Source organism: Rattus norvegicus, chromosome 2, assembly GCF_036323735.1.
Source record: "Rattus norvegicus strain BN/NHsdMcwi chromosome 2, GRCr8, whole genome shotgun sequence".
NCBI classification, from domain to species: Eukaryota; Metazoa; Chordata; class Mammalia; order Rodentia; family Muridae; genus Rattus; species Rattus norvegicus.
In genome coordinates, this window is record NC_086020.1 from 190,883,225 (window position 1) to 190,903,331 (window position 20,107).

Below are 20,107 nucleotides of genomic sequence, written 5' to 3' on the forward strand. Positions count from 1 at the left end.
TTACTCTTTTTAAAGTTACCATATGACCTAGTGAGGCTGGCTAGAGCGCTTTCCTGTGTACACATCCTTAACTTCATACTCATCACCTCTGCCCTCCCCACTCTGGGCTCCCTTCCCCCCCAGCCTTATAGTATTTGCTTCTGCCTTCATGCTTTCTGTCTCCCCTTCCTTTTCTCTAATGCCCCTTTAAACTTTCATTATTTACACACACGCGCACACACACACACGCACACACACACAGTGCATGGGGTAGATTGATGTAACTGTAAAGCATGAATGTGCAGGAAAACGGCATTTGTCTCTCTGAGTCTGACTTATTTCCTTCATTGTAATGATGTCAGTTGCATCCGTTTTCCCACATGTCAGGGGTCCATTTTTTCTTCACAGTCGAATGCTGTCCCGTTGTTTATACGGCCACACTTTTTTGTGGCTTTCGACCTTAGTTCCCGTAGCCACAACACAAGAGACTGAATCCTAGGCAACTTTAGGTCAGTGGTTCTCAGCTTTCCTAATGCTGCGACCCTTTAATCCTCATGTTGTGGTGACCCCAACCATAAAGTTATTTTTGTTGCTACTTAACACTGTAATTTTTCGACTGTTATAGATTGTAATGTAAATGTCTCATATTTGACCTCCAAGAGATTCTCAACCCACAGGTTTAGAAACACTGCTTTAAGGCCTTTGAAACCCTTTTCAGCTCTAAACTATGTAATTAAAATTGTCTGTTATCAACTGAAAAGGCATTCGATTGCTTCAGGTTTCTAATGTTTTTATTTTTATTTTTTGAGTTCACCCCCTCAGAGTCTACAGTCACATAGCTCCTTTGAATGTTTTGCAGAGTGATATCTTAGCCCTTGGGATACTACGCCAAAAAGAATTCATTGATCTAGAACTACGGACTGGATCTCCCTAGAAATTCGCAGTGCTATTTAAAACTCTTAATACTTTTTTTTTGGTAAAATATGTGTTTAACTTTTTTCACCCTGTGGTTTTACAAATGTATATTTAACACACAACCCTTTCGAGTTTGGGGGATACATTTTAATGATGAACCTGGAACCAGCTGTGTTAACAATTTCCCTTGGTTCTCAATGGTAAGTAGATGTCACGATGGCCCGCTGTGAATGTGAGATGATGCCACACTAACTTATCCCACTTCTTGGTGTCACTTACTGACACACCGAACCGTGATTGTTAGGATGAGTATTAATGCTAATTCCCACCCCAGTGCTGTCAACAGCTATAAAAGATTCCTTTCAGTTGACCAGAAGAGGGAAGCAGAGGACTGAGATGGCACATGAAATCCCTAAAGTGACTTTGGAATAAACACCAAAACACTAAGTCTGGAGGCTTCTCTTGGAAAGATCGTCCTTTGACAGAGCGATCCACACACAGTTCAGATGTCATCTCAGGAACAGGCCTCTCGCTGTCCTCAGAAACCGCCACCTCAGACCATTATGGATTTGCCAACTTCCGGAGGAAATGGGAGCTGACTGAGAGTCAGGGAACAAGAAGCAGGTTAGAGAGGAACAGACTACAGGAGTAGCTCCTTGAGCTGAGGCCTCAGCTCCCAGGGCTGGGGAGGTCAGGTGTGCACAAACGCCGCTGGCCTAAACTGGCCTTCAGCAGGGATGTTTTCCTCTCTGGGCTTGCTTTCATCTCAGATCCAGAGACTGTCAGAGCAGGTAATGCCGAGTGTTAGGCACCACACCTGGGAACAGTTGCTATCTCTTCCTGCTCCCCAAGAAATCTCTTATAAAGATTCATGCTGTAGGTGTGTGTTTGAGTGTGTGTGCATTCATGAGTTGTGTGTGTGTGTGTGTGTGTGTGTGTGTGTGTGTGTGTGTGTGTATGAGTGCAAAAGCCTGAAGAAAATGTTGACTAGTTACAGACAGTTTTGCAAAGAGAAGGGGAAACAGGGAGGAAGGAAGTGGGAGGGAGAGGAGAGAGAAGGGGGAAGGGAGCTTTTAACCATTGAGCCACTCTCCAAACTCCCATCCTCTCCCTTTCATTCATAAACAATCTCGGTCTCTGTCTGGAGGCACTTCAGCTGTTAGAGTGTCACTTCTCTCTGCTGACCACTCTAGGAATTTACTGGTTTGCTATCCTCACAGCAGAGTACAGGCTTCAGGGTTGGGTTCCTACAGAGGGAGCTTTGCTTCTGATCAGACTACTTTGCAAAATCAAATTTTCCTATACCCCTTCTGGGCCAAGAATGTATGGTCCTTGTCCCCAGCTGGCTGAGGCCCCTGTCAAGGTCCTAACTCTTTGCAGTGACCTTAGTCACGGCTTCCTACACCATGAAGATCCTAATCCATGCGTATCTTACCTCCCCAAAGACAAAATACGCTGAGTTTGAGCCATAGTCAGTACCATGTCTGATACGCCTACCCCAGATCCCTGCTCACTACCCTAGCGTCTCCCATTCTTCCTCTGGAGTCCAGCTTTTCTTTTCATTGTTTGTATTCTAGGTCCTTTGCCACTCCTCCTGTTGACTGTAGACAGAGGTGCCAGTGGATCTGTTTATTTCTCCAAGTTGACAGAGGAATTGTGTTGTTTTGGTTGGGTTTTGCAAGGTTGGGAGTCAGACCCAGAGAACCTTGGAGATGGCAGGCAAACACGCCACCACTGAACTATGCCCCCAGCCCAAAGTTTTAAACATGTTCAAGAGATCATTCTTCATCCACAGAGACTGTAGCAAAGCCTGACCCACCGGGAAGCAATGATGTGTCTACTAACATTTCTCACTCCCATACTGGGGATGAACATTTCTTGGTTATGAAGCATGATGCATTTAATGCAGATTCACTTTCATTGGCTTGTGATTCCAGACAAATGACTAAGATTGCTTTAAAATGTGATATACAACGCTCTCTCTTTTTCTTTTCGGTCAGGTTTTATATTGGAGCTATCTTAGCACTTAGACACATGGGTACAGGCAAAACGCTCTTACACATAAAAGTAAAGAAATAAATCTTTTATAAAGCTTGGATCTTGGACGTGGTGCCAGTGCTGGCTGTTCTTATTGTCTGAATCAGTGTGCTGCCAGCATCTTTATTATTTTCTTTCTTCTTTTCAAAAAATCTCTTTGTCTTTGTTCTAACTTCTTAAATGGATGGTTCCACATTTTTCTTCAATAAGTTAGCAAATACAGAACTATCAGTTTTTGTGTTTGCTGCTCCAATTCAGATACACAAGGAAGGTTGCTGTGTGCTGGGGTGCCCTCTTTCCAGACACTCTTCAGAGGGGCATTCTCCTTGGTGCTCAGAGCTCCGTGTAAGTGCGTCTCCGTGAGATCTCTCCAGCCGATAGGGCCCTGTCTCCCTTCACTCTGGCACCTCATTCTGCTTTAGTTTCACTACACGTACATGGTCAACAGCATATAGTGTCTGAAAAATGGTCTCACTTGCATTCTTTTTGAAGTAGACTATGTCTGTGACCTTTATTTTATTTTGACATAATAACTATTTGTGAGTTTGCCCTCTACCTGAAAGTGAGTGGTTTATGTGTTTGTTTAATTTCCAGTTTTATTACTTTGTGAGATGAGAAAATGGCTCAAATAAATTTTTATGATTTGAAGCTTATTGGGTTTATTTTTGTGTCCTATTTATGATTTTTTTCCTTGTAGATGTTCTGCCAAAGCCTAAAATGATGGCATATTTTTTCTTTATAATGAAAAAAATTCCGTGATTTAGGTATTTTGCTTCTTGATGAGTGTTATTTTAGCTGTTTATTTTATTTCATCTGTCAAAGGTTGAGATCTATGCGCTTACAAGTCTCCCATAAATATTATGTTTCAAGCATTTTTTCTGGTGTTTCCAAAGTGCATTATTGCAGTCACACAGAAGTTCCCAGCTGTTAGACATTTATCAGAGATTGTAACTTTGTTCAGAATAAAATGTTTTTCCTTGACCCATTTCAAGCTTTTTGTCATGAATTCTGCCTGAAGTAAACCAGCCCAGCTCTCTGTGTTGTCTGAAGAGACAGTCTAAGAGCTGATGGCCAGGCCAGCACTCTAGATTGTAGGAAAGGAGAAAGTGACAGTCCAAAGGCCAACTGAAAATAAAGTGGGACAAAAAGGAACAGGTTTGTAAACCATCCCCACCCCCACTGGGTACCTGCCCTCCCCTGTGAATACCTGCCCCCCTTCACTGAGGTGAGTACCTGCTTCCCCCACTCTCCATCCCCTCCCTGGGGGGAGCGAAGAAAGACAACTCTGGAGCCAGAAACCACACACCTGCCAAACAGCTTAGAAGTGTCCTGGTAATCAATGTTTCCCTTTGGCCGTGTGTGAGGTTCACCCTGAACTGTGGAATTGATTCTTCGAGGCCCCTGGTGCTCACCATGGGTCAACTTAACTAGCCAGGTCCCTAAGCCTACCTAAGGGAAAAGGGTGAATGGGCAGGAAATCTGACGTCCTCTTTCTTAGTGTGGTTAAGAGTGGATCATAAATCTGTGAAGGTTGGTTTTATGTGTCAGTCTGACTGGGCTGGGGGATGACAGAGGACTGGTAAAAACATATTCTTGGCAGTGTCCATGAAAGACTGAGTCAGGAGTTGAGGGAAGAGCTTCTCCAGTCTTGCAATGGGCACCATCCAAGCCATCCAGCCCATGAGGTTCTGAAGAGAGCAAAGCAGAGGAAGGCCGATTTGGCTCTGTATTTGATATCAGACATTCACCTTCAGCCTTCAGACACCAGGACTGCTCTTCCTAGAATCTTCGGAAGTGGAACATGGTTTTTCTGTTGATCTTAGACTAGAACTAAGCCCCGAGTTTACCTCAACCATTGTCTTGCAGGCAGCAGATTGGGCTTCAGCACCATGATTGCATGAGCCAGTCTCATAATAAATATTTTCTGGGGGCTGGACTGATGATACTGGTTTAGCAGGTAAGAGCACTGGCTGTTCTTATAGAAGATCCAGGTTCGATTCCCAGCACCCACATGGTGGTGCAACCATCTCTAACTCTAGTTCTGGGGGGTTTGATTCCCTTTTCTGACCTCACTGGGCACAAAGCATACATGTGGTACATGGACATGCATGCAGGCAAAACACTCATAGACATAAAATGTATATATTAAAATAAATAAGTAAATATCTTTCTGCGTGCATTTCTATGTATCCAGTTGTTGTGGTACTAGTTAACTTATCCATCCCTAGTCTTAGCACTGGAGCTGGAGAATGGAAAATGCCTGAAAACTTCATGATGTCCCCAAAGGTCTCGCTGAGCCCTGGGAAGACATTTTCCACGAAACAAGTCTCCAAACCGCCTTCAGGCTTGACATCATAGCGTCTGGTTAGTCAGCAAAGAGAGAAGTAAATGACAGCGTGATCTTGTAGCCTTGACTCTATGGTAGGAGACTCATGGAACTCTACAGCTGTCTCTATTTTACCCTAGAACAGGGGTAGCCAGAAGGACTTCACTTTTCAAGAGCCTTCTGAAGGTGGGTGAGGAGATGGCTGGCTTGGGAAATGCCTGCATCACTGAACACAGCAGGCGTTCATCTTGGTGAATGTGAAACGGTGATAAACACAGCCAGCACACGAGCGTGGTCAGAGATCGACTACTTGCAGCGGGCAAGGATGGCACCTGAGTTGCTTCCAAAGCAATGCTTTGGAATCCAGGGCAACCGCAAGAGGGGGCTGTGTTCGGGCCTATATGTATTCACAAGGCGCTAGACCCGTTCCTAAGCATGCGCATGAAGGAGCAGGTCCTAAGCCGGCTCATTTATGGTCGTGGAGAGTAAGATGCTGGACCGGAATACCTCTGGGCGTGCTCAGCTTGCACCATAAAGTTTTAGCTGACAATAAAGAAAAGGACATCCTGAAGGTGCATTGCACGGGGTCTTCCCAGGAAGGTGCCCAAGGCATTTAGTGGTTAACACTGGGAACAGTTCGGGACTGATAATACGGTGACACAGAACAAAGCAGAGGGTCCAAGTAGTGACGGCTGTGACCATTCCCAGCTGCCCCTTCAGTGCGGGTGGCGCTGTTGGCAGCTGTTTCTAGCCTGTCAGGGTGGCCCATATTTGTCATTGTCTGGGAAAGGGATTAAAGGACTTGGTGACTTTGGAGAAGCATGAGAAAAAGTTGTACCCAGATGATAAAAACCTCTCCAAAAATATAAAGAGAGCTAGAACGGTAAGTATTAAATCAAAATGCGATGCTCATCACAGGAATCTGCCAAGAGCTTCAAAAGAGAAGAAGGAATTTTACCCCTTGCATAACCATCACCCCTTGCAAATCCAGACCCCTGTATTCCTGTTTTCAAGACCCAAGCAATGAGAATCAGTGTTCAAGTGAGGGAGAGTAAGCGTCCTAGGTTACACTAATCTCACCTTGCAAGGGTTGACCATTTCTGTGGGTTCCCTCTGGAGGAGAAACGGACTTCTCAAATCTCTCATTACGCAGTTTTAAGTAAATGCTGTCTCCATTGCTGGAAAGTCTAGTAATTTAGCTGTTTTCCTTTTGCTGATGGAAGGGAACCCACCCTTACAATTAGCGGTTTCCTCTCTATGCCTGAATCTCTGTTCCCAGTGAGCACCTTTTCAGTTTCTCAAGTAACTGGTCAGGGAGTGTATCTGTCCTGGCACAGTCTAGTTTCCAGGAACCCGACTTTGGAGCTGTCAGATTTTTACTCTTCCACAGAGGTTGTAGGAAACGGGACGATTTCTGAGGACCTGGTCCTCTTCAAAAACAGCTCCTGGGTCCCGCAGCGAATATTTCTGAGTTTTGGGACTGAGAAAAGGCTGAGAAATAAGACTCACAGGAAGCCATTGCTCTGGGGCTAAGTGTCTACACTAGCCCTAACAGCTAGACCAATCAGAATGGAGTTACTCGTCTCAAGAGAGCAGGAGAGATTGTGCCTGGGTGCCCAGCATGCCAGTCTCCTGGGCCTGGCAGCAAAGGCCTCCTGCTTTACACCATTCCAGCGGGATGGGAAGTAGCCCTATGCTAAACCCCTGGGTATGTCCTCAGTTTTCTGTCTCACTGTGACCTCCTCAGAAGGAAGCCAACCTTGGCGTAACATACCTAATCTTCATTATCCCTTGCTTCATGCTTGAGACCTTCTGGTAAGCCGGCGAAGAGCCTCAAATTAGTATGGCATGGACCTCGTGTACCTTAGCCTCTGTCCATATTTTTGGTGCATTTGCAAAGGATAGGGAAAAACTTTCATCTAGCAGGTAGATGAAAGATGCAAGGTGTATTTTTACTTTTTTTATTTTTATTTCTTCTTATTTATCTTTTGAGACAGAGTGTCTCTCTGTAGTGCTGGCTGTCCTGAAACTCTGTATATCAGACTGCCCTAGAGCTCACAGAGATCTCCCTGCCCCTGTCTCTCACGTGCTAGAATTAAAGGCATGCGCCACCACGCTCAGCTGATGTCTTTTATTTTCTATAGGCAGAATTAACCTGTAATGTTTTTATAGGGCACGTGGACCATGCCTCCAGAGGGATTAGCATGCGACGGGTAAGGTCGAGCATGTCCAAATCCTGGAAATCTCAAATTTGGGATTAGAATCTCATCCCGTGACAGGCAGGAATAGGGCTCCCTCCCTCCCTGTTTCCATGCCTGCCTCAGAGCACATAACCAGGTAACCCTGGAGTTGGTATACCTGTGGCCGGACACACCGAGAGGAGAGGTAGAACCCAGCACCACAGTCTTTCATTCTCATTTGTCTGGACAGATTTTTCTCCAACTCGGAAACTAAAGGCATGTCTAAGTTCCTGGCTCCTGACAGCTAGGCTGGAATTGAGACTGACCAGCCAGATTTGAGGCTGGCCCCTAACTGCAACATGAACCAAGAGACACAGCAGGGATAATTTCTTCAACATTCCTTCCCCAGAAACTTCAGTATTGTCTTGAGTGTAGATAATTGCTCAAGGAAACACCTTTCTTTTTAAAAAGGAAAGCGTTAATAGAAGAGGAAACATAACCACCTCTATTATTAATTTAGCACTTAATGTGTGCCAGCGCTCGCTAAATAGTTTCGGTCCTTTGTCTCATTTGACTCCTAGCACAGTCTCCTGAGAGAGACAGAATTATTGGTTTTATTTTATAGCTGTGGGAATCTAAGCTGAGAAAGGTTAAGTAATTTGCCCGGACTCCCATCTAGGAAGTGGTGGAGTGAGATTTGAAACCTAGTTCTGCCTAACTCAAAGGGGAAAGAAAGGTTAATTAACAACCATACGAGCACCTCTGAAACTGTGCTACAGCCGCACAGTTCCCTAGCTACGTGTGATGAGAGCTTCCGCAGTACTGAGAACTAGATATCTGGGGTGGGGTGAGTGAGTGAGTGTGTGTGTGTGTGTGTGTGTGTCTGGGTGTATGTGTGTGTGCCTATCTGTGTGGCAGAGTGTGTATATGTGTATGTAATAAGTGTGTGTATATGTATATGTGTGCCTGTCTGTGTGGCAGAGTGTGTATATGTGTATGTAATAAGTGTGTGTATATGTATATGTGTGCCTGTCTGTGTGGCAGAGTGTGTATATGTGTATATAATAAGTGTGTGTATGTACGTGTGTGTGCATGTCTGTGTGTATGTATGTGTGTGCCTGTCTATGTGGCAGAGTGTGTATGTGTATATAGAAGTGTATGTATATGTGTGTATAGGTCTGTGTGTATGTGTGTGTACATGTCTGTGTGTATGTATGTATATGCATGTCTGTGTGCAAAGTATGAAAGTGTGTATAGTGTGTATGTGTGAAAATGTGCATGTATGTATGTGTGTGACTATGTACATATAAGTATATGAGTATATGTATGTGTGTGCGTGAGTGTATATGTATATGTGATTGTATATATATGTGTGTGTGTGTAAGTATGTGTATATTTTCAGGTATGTATGAGTATATGTGTGTATGAGTATGTGTGTGTGTGTGTATGTGTGTGTGTGTGTTTGTGTGTGAGATTAGGTATGTTTCTGAGAAAAAAAGGGGGGAGCAGAGTTATCAGTATAAATAGTCTTTTCTCTTGGCCTATTTCTTCTGTGTCTATGAAAAGAAGAAGAATATGACACATTTTCCACTGTTCAGATGTAGCAAATATTTGCACATGATTATAACATTAACACCTGCAGAACAATCCTTCTCTTTTACATTTTACATTTTATTTATCTACTCTGTGTGTGTGTGTGTGTGTGTGTGTGTGTGTGTGTGTGTGTGTTGTGTGTCACAGAGCACAAGAAGAGGTCAGGGGACAGCTTGTAGGAGTCAGTTCTCTCCTTCAACCATGTGGGTTCAGGGGATAGCATTCAGGTCATGAGGCTTGGTGGCAGAAATCCTTATTTGCTGAGCCACCATGCCAGCTCTGTTTCTTTCATTTTGAGGGTTTTGCTGTATAACCTAGGCTAGACTTGACCTTGCTCTGTGGCTCATGCTGACCTCAAATTCAAGATTCCACTGCCCCAGCCTCCCCAGTGCTAGGATTACAGATATGTGTCACCCTACTTGACCAGAGGATTGCATCTTGAAAATAAACCTTGTGTGTTGTCCAAGAGACAAGTTACTGTTCATAAATTTCAACAATGTCTGTTGTTATGGTTTGAACTTAAGTGTCACCACCCCACTGTGACCCCAGAGCTCATGTATTGACAGCTTGGTTCCCAAGGCAGCAGTGTTCCAAGGTGAGTGATTTGGTGACCATTGTATTGTGAGGGCTCTGGCCTCATGAATGAATTAATCCATTATGGATTGATAACTTTATAGGAAGATCTTGAGGCACTAGGATGTGGGGCCTAGCAGGATCACATGCTGTGCCTTCCTTTCTCTGTTTGCTTCCTGGTCCTCATGAGCTGTATCTCACCCACACTCTTCAACATGAGCTCCCACTGTGCCACAAGCTAAAAGTAGAGCCAGGCAGCCATGACCAGAAACTGTGAAGCTGCAAGCCGAAGACAGTCCCCCAGAGACTATAGGCCAACCTGATCTAGATAGCTCCTCACTAAGACTCTTACAGGTGATTCTGGGTTGAATCAAACTAACAATAAACACCGCCCAGCACAGATACCCTGCAAAGTCCCTGCAGAGGGGCTGAGCCAGGCTCAAGCTTGCTGGCTTGCTTTGAGTGGTCACCTTCTCCCGTCCCTGTGCTGCAGATGCTAATTGGCAGCTCCTGGGTTTTGATTAGCCTACCACTGTTTGAAAAAAATTTAAAAATATGAACTAATATTTAAAGTGTAAAGGATTTCACGTATCAATGCAGATACAAAAATCCACCATCTCTTTAGATACAAATATGCCCAGAAATCTTCAGTCCTCAAATTTGTCTCTCTCGTGGAGGCATCAATTCCCTATGAGAAGATTATGCACTCCCGTTTCCAATAGAACCCAGGGTAGCAGCCTGCTTCTGGTCACACACCCACCTGACTCCCTCTTGCTCCCGAATGCCCGCCTGGCTGTCTTGACTCTTTAGCCATGATATTTGTGTGCTGTGTTCTCTACTTTGAACAGACCAAGAAAATAGGATTCTGGGCTAAGACTTAGGAGCAGAAAAACATAAGGAAGAGCTGTTGACTGGTACAAGGAGTTCTTGGTTATCCCCCAAATCAGTTCATCTACAAGGAGACTGGGAGGGCAGGTCAAAGGGAGAGCATGCACGATGCTGGGGAGTGGCCACAGAGTTGAGGTTTGCTTCAGTCTCTGCCACAAGCTACCTGTATCAGCCACACTGAATCGCTCCCCTTTTCTGTATCTTTAAGAGGGAGAGATGAGCTAAGGATGCTGTTGGCTCTGAGAGTCTTTGACACTATTGTTTGCAAGTCAGTTTTCACAGGAGTGAATCTTCTAGATGTAGATAAAGGAATAAAATGCTCAGGTAAGCAAACAACCCAGGCAGGCCCAGGTTCTTAGCAGCTGGGTGCTAAGGACTCAACCCAGTCTGGAGCAATCAGCTCCGGTTCCTGCTGCCATTTTGAATGCCAGACTTCCTTTTTCATCAGTTGAGGGGTCAGGGCAGAGCCTGGCCCTTTGTTTGGAATCCATAATAGGAACTACTGAAAACATTCATTACCAGAGCCAACCCCACAGTGCACACATCCCTGGGAACTGTATTTGGGAAAATTGCACAGTCATTCAGTGCATTCAGAAACCCTACAGGGACAGCATTGCTGTATTCACTTTCCACCCATCTTTTAAAGCAGAAATCTTACCACAGAAAAATGGGTCCCTTTATCTAATTAGAGCAATCAGGAAAGGAAGTAGTTATCCATAGAACTGGCCTAAAACAACAAATCGGCCCAGGTCCAGGAAAACGTCCTCATGACACATCTTTCCAGCATGTTCTTTTACACTCCTGTGAGCATCCTGATTTCCCTGAATCTGTCTTCATTCTGGTTCCATATTTCGGTTTCTTAGAATACTGTTTTGTTGTTGTTGTTTGTTTCTTTGTTTTTTGTTTGCTTGCTTGCTTTAGCAAAATTGGATGGGAAATTGATTTTTAGCTCAGTTGCTTATCTGAGAGCTTGGACTCACTCATGACTTCCTGGTACCTCCCAAGCACAGGCACTTGGGGGTGTGGATGAGAATTAAAGGACAGAATCGGACGTTTTAATGGGAGCTAACTAAGCCCGACTGTGTCTCCTGGCTTGATTTCATAGAGCATGACCTTATTTGAGGGCCGCCTGACATTCTGGCTTGTGCTGGGGCAAGATCGTTCAGACTTTAATGAGCACACACATCACCTCCTAGGATGCAGACTCTAGGGCTAAGAGGTGGCTTAGTCGGTAGAGAACTTGCTGTGCAAACATGAAGACCTGTTCGAGCCACACATCTTGGTGTGCATTTCTATTGCTATGATAAAACACCACAACCAAAAGCAGCTTAAGGAGTAAAAAGGGTTTATTTGGCTTATAGGTTATACAGTCCATCATGGAGGGAGGAACTGGAAGTCAGGAACCTGAAGACAGACAGGACCTGAAGCCAAAGCCATGAAGGAAGCTGCTTCCTGAAGGCTTCCCATAGCTTGCTTAACCTGCCTGCTTCCTTCCTTCCTTCCTTCCTTCCTTCCTTCATTCATTCATTCCTTCCTCCCCCTTTGTCTCTTTTTGGTTTTTGAAGACAGGGTTTCTCTGTGTAGCCTTAGCTGACCTGGAACTCACTCTGTAGACCAGGTTGGCCTCAAACCCTCAGAGACCCACCTGCCCCTGCCTCCTCGGTGCTGCCTGTGATTAAAGGTGTGGGCCACCCCCTGGTTTTAGCCTGGTCTTTTATACAATCCTAGATCACATGCCCGGTGGCATTGCCTGTTCCAATTCTATAATTAATGAATAAATGCCCTACAGACATGCCTCTAGGCAATCTGATGGGGCATTTTCCTCAGTTAAAGTTCCTCTTCCCAGACAACACTTGTCTGTACCAAGTTGACAAAAGACTACCCAAGTATCCCAGGGCCCAGATAAATGCTGGATGTGTGGTGATGCTTGTAGTCCCAGGGCTGGAGAAATAGAGAGAGGAGGATCCATGGGCTTGATGGCCTGCAGTCTAACAAAATCACTGAGGCTCAGGTCCCAGTGAGACAACAAATGGAGGGCTCCTGAAGAATGACAGCTGAGATTGACCTCTGTCTTCCCCATGCAGGCACATACATGTGCACACGCATCCATACACACACACACACACACACACACACACACACACACACACACACACACATAAACATTCGTAGAATTCACACAATGCATATTCTGGCTCTGTAGTCTGAGGTCGGGCCAGGAGAGGCTGCCTTTCTTTCACGTCCCTGACAACAATGACGTTGTTGATCAGAGGGCTGTACTTGAAGCTGCAAGAGTCCAGTCATGGCTTTTCATGAGCCCTACACCCACAGCTTCACTTGGGAGCGCAAGTGCACATTTTAAGCCAAACCCCACCTTCTGAATTGGAAACTCTGGCTACGTGGCCCAGCGAGTTATAGGGGAGCAAATATTCCAGGTGATTCTGGTGTATATCCTGAAGCCTCAAGGTCTCTGTCCTCAATGTGCCTCCTGCTCTCTTGTGTGTAGGCTAGAGGGAGTGAGTAATAGTAACAGTAGCAATTGTATGGACCTACTATGCACTACACTTATGCTGTGGAATCTGTAGGTGACTCTGTCACTTCCAATTTATACCTGAGGAAACAGAAGCATAGAGTGGGCAAGCATCTGGCCACAGAAGTGACTAATAAGTGTTGGCCCAGGCAGTTTGGTTGGCTCCAGCAAATATACATAGCCACTCTGCAGTGTCATGTTGATTAATTGATAGAATGCACAAATAAATGGGCATGTGTGTTAAGGAAGGAAAACAGAGTTTTCTGACTAAGGCTCTAATAAGTGGACGAATCAATGAAGCAGTAAAACTCATTCCAGAGCATTCTGTTTAATCAAGGTTTTACAAGTTATCTTTCATTGCAAGGTAATGGGCTGTTTACACTCAGTGCCTTCCAAATGCTGAAGAGACTCTGATGTTAACAGTTGTTGATGAGTGACTTGGAAAAGCTGAACGTTTTAATTTAAAGCAAGTGAAAGAATTAATTGCCAGCAAATTAAAAAGAGTCATCTGCTGTTTCTCGGCCTCTTTGCTCTCCTGCCTTTTACCCGGAACAATAACAGGGGTGTGGTAAACTCAGCCACCACCATCTACCTGTGCCTTTTCAAACTGCCTGCTTTGGCAGCTTGCGAAATGATTTCTGGGACTAGGAAACATGAGAAAGATGCCTGCAGTTTACAGTCAGCTCTGCCCTAACCACTGAAGGAACTCCTTGGTCAATGGAAAGAGTCCTAAATGCAAGAACTAGATATCATTCTGTGTCCTCCACACAGGGCAGAGTGCTTGTCACATAGTGGGAGCTTTATATGAGACACAATTTTTTTTTGCCAGTTTAACCCTCCCACCTTCCCCTTCTTTCTTCTTCTTCTTCTTCTTCTTCTTCTTCTTCTTCTTCTTCTTCTTCTTCTTCTTCTTCTTCTTCTTCTCCTCCTCCTCCTCCTCCTCCTCCTCCTCCTCCTCCTCCTCCTCCTCCTCCTCCTCCTCCTCTTTCTCCTCCTCTTTCTACTCTCTCTCTCTCTCTCTCTCTCTCTCGGACTTGAGCTCAGGGCCCCATGTATGTTGTGCACACCTTCTACCTATTGAGTCAAATTCCCTAGATGGTCTGAAAGAAGTCCTATGAAACATAAGTTCTCTTCAATGATCAAAATAATGCAGAGTCTGAGACCTAAACATACCCGTGTCAGCTCTATGACTTTAGAATAAGGAGAATTTTGTAAATCTGAAGTGAAGAGAATATAGCAACCCTCTCTCTTTTACTCTCTCTAATCTTAGAGTATAACTCAGGGTTAGTTTTATGGGCAGGTGAAATGTGTACATGTGCTTAAATGACATTTTTGTGGTTCGGGGGAAATGAATCACTGCTGTAGTATAACTGAATGTGGCTTCCTGGGAATGGCTTCTCCATGCACAATTGAGTTCAGAGGGTATCTATACATGAACGTCTCTTCATGAGAGCTAAGAAGAAAATCCCCACAGGAAAAGCACACACTAACCTGTTTGATGGAACAGACAGCATAGTTGGAGGCCCAGGAAAGAAGCATGTTTAAACAACAACAGTACCAACTGTTTGATGGTGTTAACAGAGAAAGCATAGACCATCAAGCAGCTGAGACCCACCACTGTGGTGGAACTAGAAACATACATTGTTAAAATCTGGAGTGGAATTTCACCAGCACTAAAGTTCTCTAACCTCTCACAGAATGAAGACAGCACCACGCTCAGTTTGTATCCAGTCATAAGTATTAACACGTCCTTAAATATTTTTCATGAAACTTTAGAAAAACAGCTATTAACAGTTTGTATCTGAAACATCTCCTCTGACTCATGATTTGAATATTATTGTCCAACTAAAAGTGCTTATTCTGGGAGATGCTGAAGCCTGAAGGAAGCAGTAGAAGTAGGCCACTAAGGTTATACTAACACAAAGCGCCCCACTCCTGGTAGCAATTCTCCATATTAGTTACTTTTAACTGCTGTAACTTCAGCATCTGACAGAAAGAACTCATGAAATAAAAGACTTCTTTCACCTGCTGGTTTCAGTCAGCTTAGGCTGAAGAGTGGGCACTGTGGGAAAAGTTGGCTCATGGTGGTAGGAATGTGAACTAGAAGCTGCTCCTATCATGGCAGACCAGGAAGCAGGTAGTGAGAGGCAGGAATCAACAGCTATTAATCACCTTCATAAGCCCATCTCTAAAGATATGCACCCAATAAGTAGGCTCCTAAAGGTTCTATCCTCCCCACCTCTCAATATGGTCACAAGCCAAGGATCAAATGTTTAAACTGTGAGTCTATGGGGGGGACATTTAGATTCAGACCATAAAAATAGCACATAATGTAGTCATAAGTAGGGCAGATTTTAGTGTTGCCCTGAATAAAAAAAATTCTATGGACGGTAATATATTTAGAGCTAATTAAGATTAAATAAGTCTATGTGCATATATACTATGTTGAACTCTGTGACATAGCACAAGTACTTAACTATCAGCAATGATAATAAAAACAGTAAGTAATGTGTACAGAATATGGAGATATAGACTTAGAGAGAAAAGGAGGTTAGGTTAACAATGGCTGGAGGCTAATGTAACCTCACAGTTGTATTAACACAGGATATTATGTGACCATTCAACTACTAAATGCCCAGGCCACTCAAAGTAGTCTGGGACCAAGATGGTTGACAAAGGTGGTTACTAAGTATAGTTTACTTCATTATAATGGTATCGCCATTCTGCATCTGACATATATTGGTAAACTCAATATAAGGAGAGAAAAGGGAATAAACCCTATTCTGGGAAAATCTCAACCCATTTTTGGAATTCCCCACCTTCCCCTTCCTTAACTCACAAGTATGGCTCCCCTCCACTGAAGTTTCCCATATAAGGAGTCTGTATTTTCTTTCCTTAAGCTTTTCCCCTTCTTGTCTAACACACATGCATATACATGTGCATTTGAGCACACATGCATGTGCACACACACACACACACACAATGCCTATACTTAACTATATTTGTCTTTAATAAAGTTCAACTTTGCTTCATATTGACCTTTATTTTCTGTAAATTAATGTCTTGGCTTTACCTAAACAGAGGGCAACGCACAGAACTCGGGCTGTAGGCATGGGGCACAAGCTAAGTCCCCTGCTCCTTCTGCTGGTGACATTAATCTTATGGACAATGTCTTTTCAGCGTGTTTGAGGGACACTGTGCTTAGTAATCAAGCCTCTGGGATCAGTCTGAGTTAAGATGCTGGCTCCTTCTCACAGTCTTTGTGACATGGGCTGAGCAATTCAAGGTCCCATTTCTTCTTCTGCAAAATGAAGTTGCCATCATGAGGCTATGAAGGGAGCTATGAAGATCAGCCTAAATATGTTATGGACCTAACACATGTAGTGACTGTTTATCATCCCATGTGCCACCTATGCTCCTCAGAGCTCTGTTCTGAGGAATCTGAGGCTCTGGAAGCATTCTAGAGCAGGACTGGGATAAAAGTCTGTTTCCTGTGTAGCATTTGTGGAGAGAACATTATTCAGTGACGACATAAGGCAGGTAGGGAACTTAATGTTTAAGATAAATAATGTATTTCTGTGATTCAAAATTGATTGAATAGTTATACACTTTACATATCTTATGTTTTCTCCTTTATTGTTCTTGCCTTCTCTAACTAGTAATTACGTGTTTTCCATACATTTAAACTAAAAAAGCATTGCATTTTGAATTTTTCCTTTCTACACAGAAAAGGACAGCATACTGTGAATCTTATCGACACTTCATTATCTATTTTGGCAATCTTGTAATATCAATTTTCTAAATACTCCATTCACTTTTTACAACTGTATAGTATTCCATTGTACAACTACGCCACAGGCTAGCAATTTCCCCACTGACTGCATTTAGGTGTCTGCCAATTTCCTGATTCAGCAAAACAAGTGCACAGAGTAACAAAGTTGATGGTTAAATTGTCACCTACACATGCCAGCATCCATTCCCCTTCTTTGTCACATGTGCATTATACTTACATATTTGCTTATTTAATAGTAAATGTTGCAGTTTGAATTTGTGTTTATCTTAACGAGATTGAGATTGATTTTTCCTCATCAGGGGCTGCTTGGATTTTCTTTTCTTATGAACATTTTACCCTTGTGGTGTTTTGAATAAAAATGGCCTCCATAGCCTCATAGGAAATGACACCATTGGGAGGTGCCGCCCTGTTGGAGGAAATATGTCACTGCAGGTGGGCTTTGAGGTCAGGGATGCTGGATCCATGCCCAGTGTCTCTCCTTCCTGCTGCCTGGAGATCCAGATAGAGAATTCTCGGCCCCTCTCCAGCACCATGTCTGTCTGTGTACCACCATACTTCCGTCCACAATGACAGCAGACTAGACATAAGCCCCCTCTCCAGCACCATGTCTGTCTGTGTACCACCATACTTCCGTCCACAATGACAGCAGACTAGACATAAGCCAGCCCCAATTAAATGTTTTCTTTTGTAAGAGTTGCTGTGGTCTTGGTGTCTCTTCACAGAAATGGAAACCCCAACTAAGATCACACTCCTTACTCAATTTTCTCCTTTGATAATGGCATTTTCCTTATTGACTCAATGACATTCTTAAGATGTTAATGACATTAGCCATGGACTGTGAAATGGAGCTTCAAACAGTTTGGGACTACTTTTCACTTGACTTTTCTAGATTAGGTTCTGCCAAGCAGGAATTGTATGAATTTAATGTTACCACCTTTGCCTTTGTGCATTAAAGACTTGGTATCTCTTAGAGAGGTCCTTCCCACTCTTGATTCATGTAGGAACTATTTGATAATTGATCCATTGGGAAAGCATATAATGTATATTTGTTAGGAATGATTCAATTTTCTTTTTTTTCTCCATGGGCCCACAGTTGTTCCCACACTCTTTATTGAATACTTGATCATTTTCCTTGCTGACCTGAGAAAAGGCAAGTCAATCACATGCCAAGGCTCTCTAAATTTTGAGTCCACTTCTAAATTTTTTATTCTGTTTTTATTGATCTGTCAAAAAAAAAACCAGGAAAATTGAAACTGTATAAGTCACTGAGATAGCAGCCAAAAGAAAAAGCGTACGGTGATTTGGAAGACGAAAATAATAGTGAACCAGACATTATTTACAAGAATATTTTTAAACTGGGCAGTGGTGGCAAACACCATTAATCCCAGCTCTGAGAGGCAGAGGCAGGCAGATCCCTGTAAGATCAAGGCCAGTCTGGTCTACAGAGCAAATTCCAGGATGGCTAAGGGCTGTTACACAAGAAACTCTATTTTGGGGTGGTGATGGCAGTGGTAAATAAATAAATAACATGGTTTTGCTGAATTAAATTGAATTGTGGGTTCCTTTTTAATTTTGGAGGAATGTTTGAGAATAATTTGTGTTGCTTCTTTAAATGTGAAGAATTGAGAGGCAGAACAGGCTTCCTTCTGCAGGAACTGCCAAGTAGCAGAGATTAAGTAAAGGGAACCCCAGAAAAAGCAGATTGAGAAGCCTTGTTGAGCAACAAAAGAATGAATTATAATACTGTCTGTAGGTTCAGTCGGATCCCGGCAACAGCCATGGTGGCTCAGTTCTTCTGTAGCTCTTTTCTGTCTCCCTTTTGTTTCCAAAACATGGCCTCTGGTGTGGCTGTCTCTGATGGAGTCATCAAGGTGTTCAATGACAGGAAAGTTCACAAGTCTTCAACGCCAGAAGTGAAGAAATGAAAGAAGGCAGTCTTGTGTGAGGATAAGAAGAACATCATCCTCGAGGAGGGCGAGGAGATTCTGGTAGGAGATGTGGGGCACTGTGGACGACCCCTACACCACTTTTGTCAAGATGCTGCCAGACAAGGACTGCCGCTATGCTCTCTATGATGCAACCTATGAGACCAAGGAGAGCAAGAAGGAGGACCTGGTATTCATCTTCTAGGACCCCAAGAGTGCACCCCTTAAGAGAAAAAGATCTATGCCAGCTCCAAGGATGCCGTCAAGAAGAAACTGATAGGAATCAAGCACGAATTACAAGCTAACTGCTACTAAGAGGTCAAGGACCTTTGCACCCTGGCAGAGAAACTAGGTGGCAACACCGTCATTTCCCTGGAGGGCAAGCCTTAGTGAGCCACCTCCAGGCCCCTGCCTGGAGCATCTAGCAGCCCCAGACTTGCTCTTGGGTGTTGCAGGCTGCTCTTTTCCTGCTAGACCGGAGGGACTGGGGGGATCCCAGCAGGGGGAGGGTTATCCCTTCACCCCAGTTGCCAAATATCCCTCCCACCCCCTGGACCGTCTTTTCCCTCCATCCCTCCATCTGGCCTTCCCAAACTGCTTTTGATCTTCTGATTCCTCTTGGGTTGAAGCAGACCAAGTCCCGTCCTAGGCACCCAGTTGGGGGGGAGCCTGTATTTTTTAACAACACCCCTACTCCTCATCCGTCCCATTCCGTGCTGCCAACTTCTAACTACAATAGTGACTCTGTGCTTGTCTGTTTAGTTCTGTGTGTATATGAACTGTGGAAACGACCCTCCCTGCACCAGCTGGTTGCCCTCCCCTTTCCCTTGATCTTGGCCACTCATGGAAGCAGGACCAGTAAGAGACCTTCAATTAAAAAAAACACATAGGGGGGCTGGGGATTTAGCTCAGTGGTAGAGCGCTTACCTAGGAAGCGCAAGGCCCTGGGTTCGGTCCCCAGCTCCGGAAAAAAAAAAAAAAAAACACATAATAGGGGTTGGGGATTTAGCTCAGTGGTAGAGCGCTTGCCTAGCAAGCGTAAGGCCCTGGGTTCGGTCCCCAGCTCCGAAAAAAAAAGAAAAAAAACACATAATAATAATAATAATAATAATAATAATAATAATAATAATAATAGTAGTAGTAGTAGTAGTAGTAGTAATAGTAAAGTAATAGTAATAATAATATTGTTGGGGGTGCTGTCCCGCTTCATGCTCCCGGCTGGTCACAGGTGCAAACCTACTCAGGAGCTATTTAGGATCCTCAGATGAAAGACCTACACACATTAGCTCATTTTTAACCTGCCTCATTGGCTCTGTGGCTGGGCTCTTCTGAGCCGTCAGTGCCTAGCGTGCCCTTACCTTTACTCCT

General features: G+C 44.0%; 1 pseudogene; it reads left to right on the plus strand.

The window, feature by feature from the left end:
* Window positions 1-18,091: 18,091 nt before the first annotated feature.
* On the plus strand, window positions 18,092-19,622 carry Cfl1-ps9 (cofilin 1, pseudogene 9; annotated as a pseudogene).
* The last annotated feature ends 485 nt before the right edge of the window (window positions 19,623-20,107 follow it).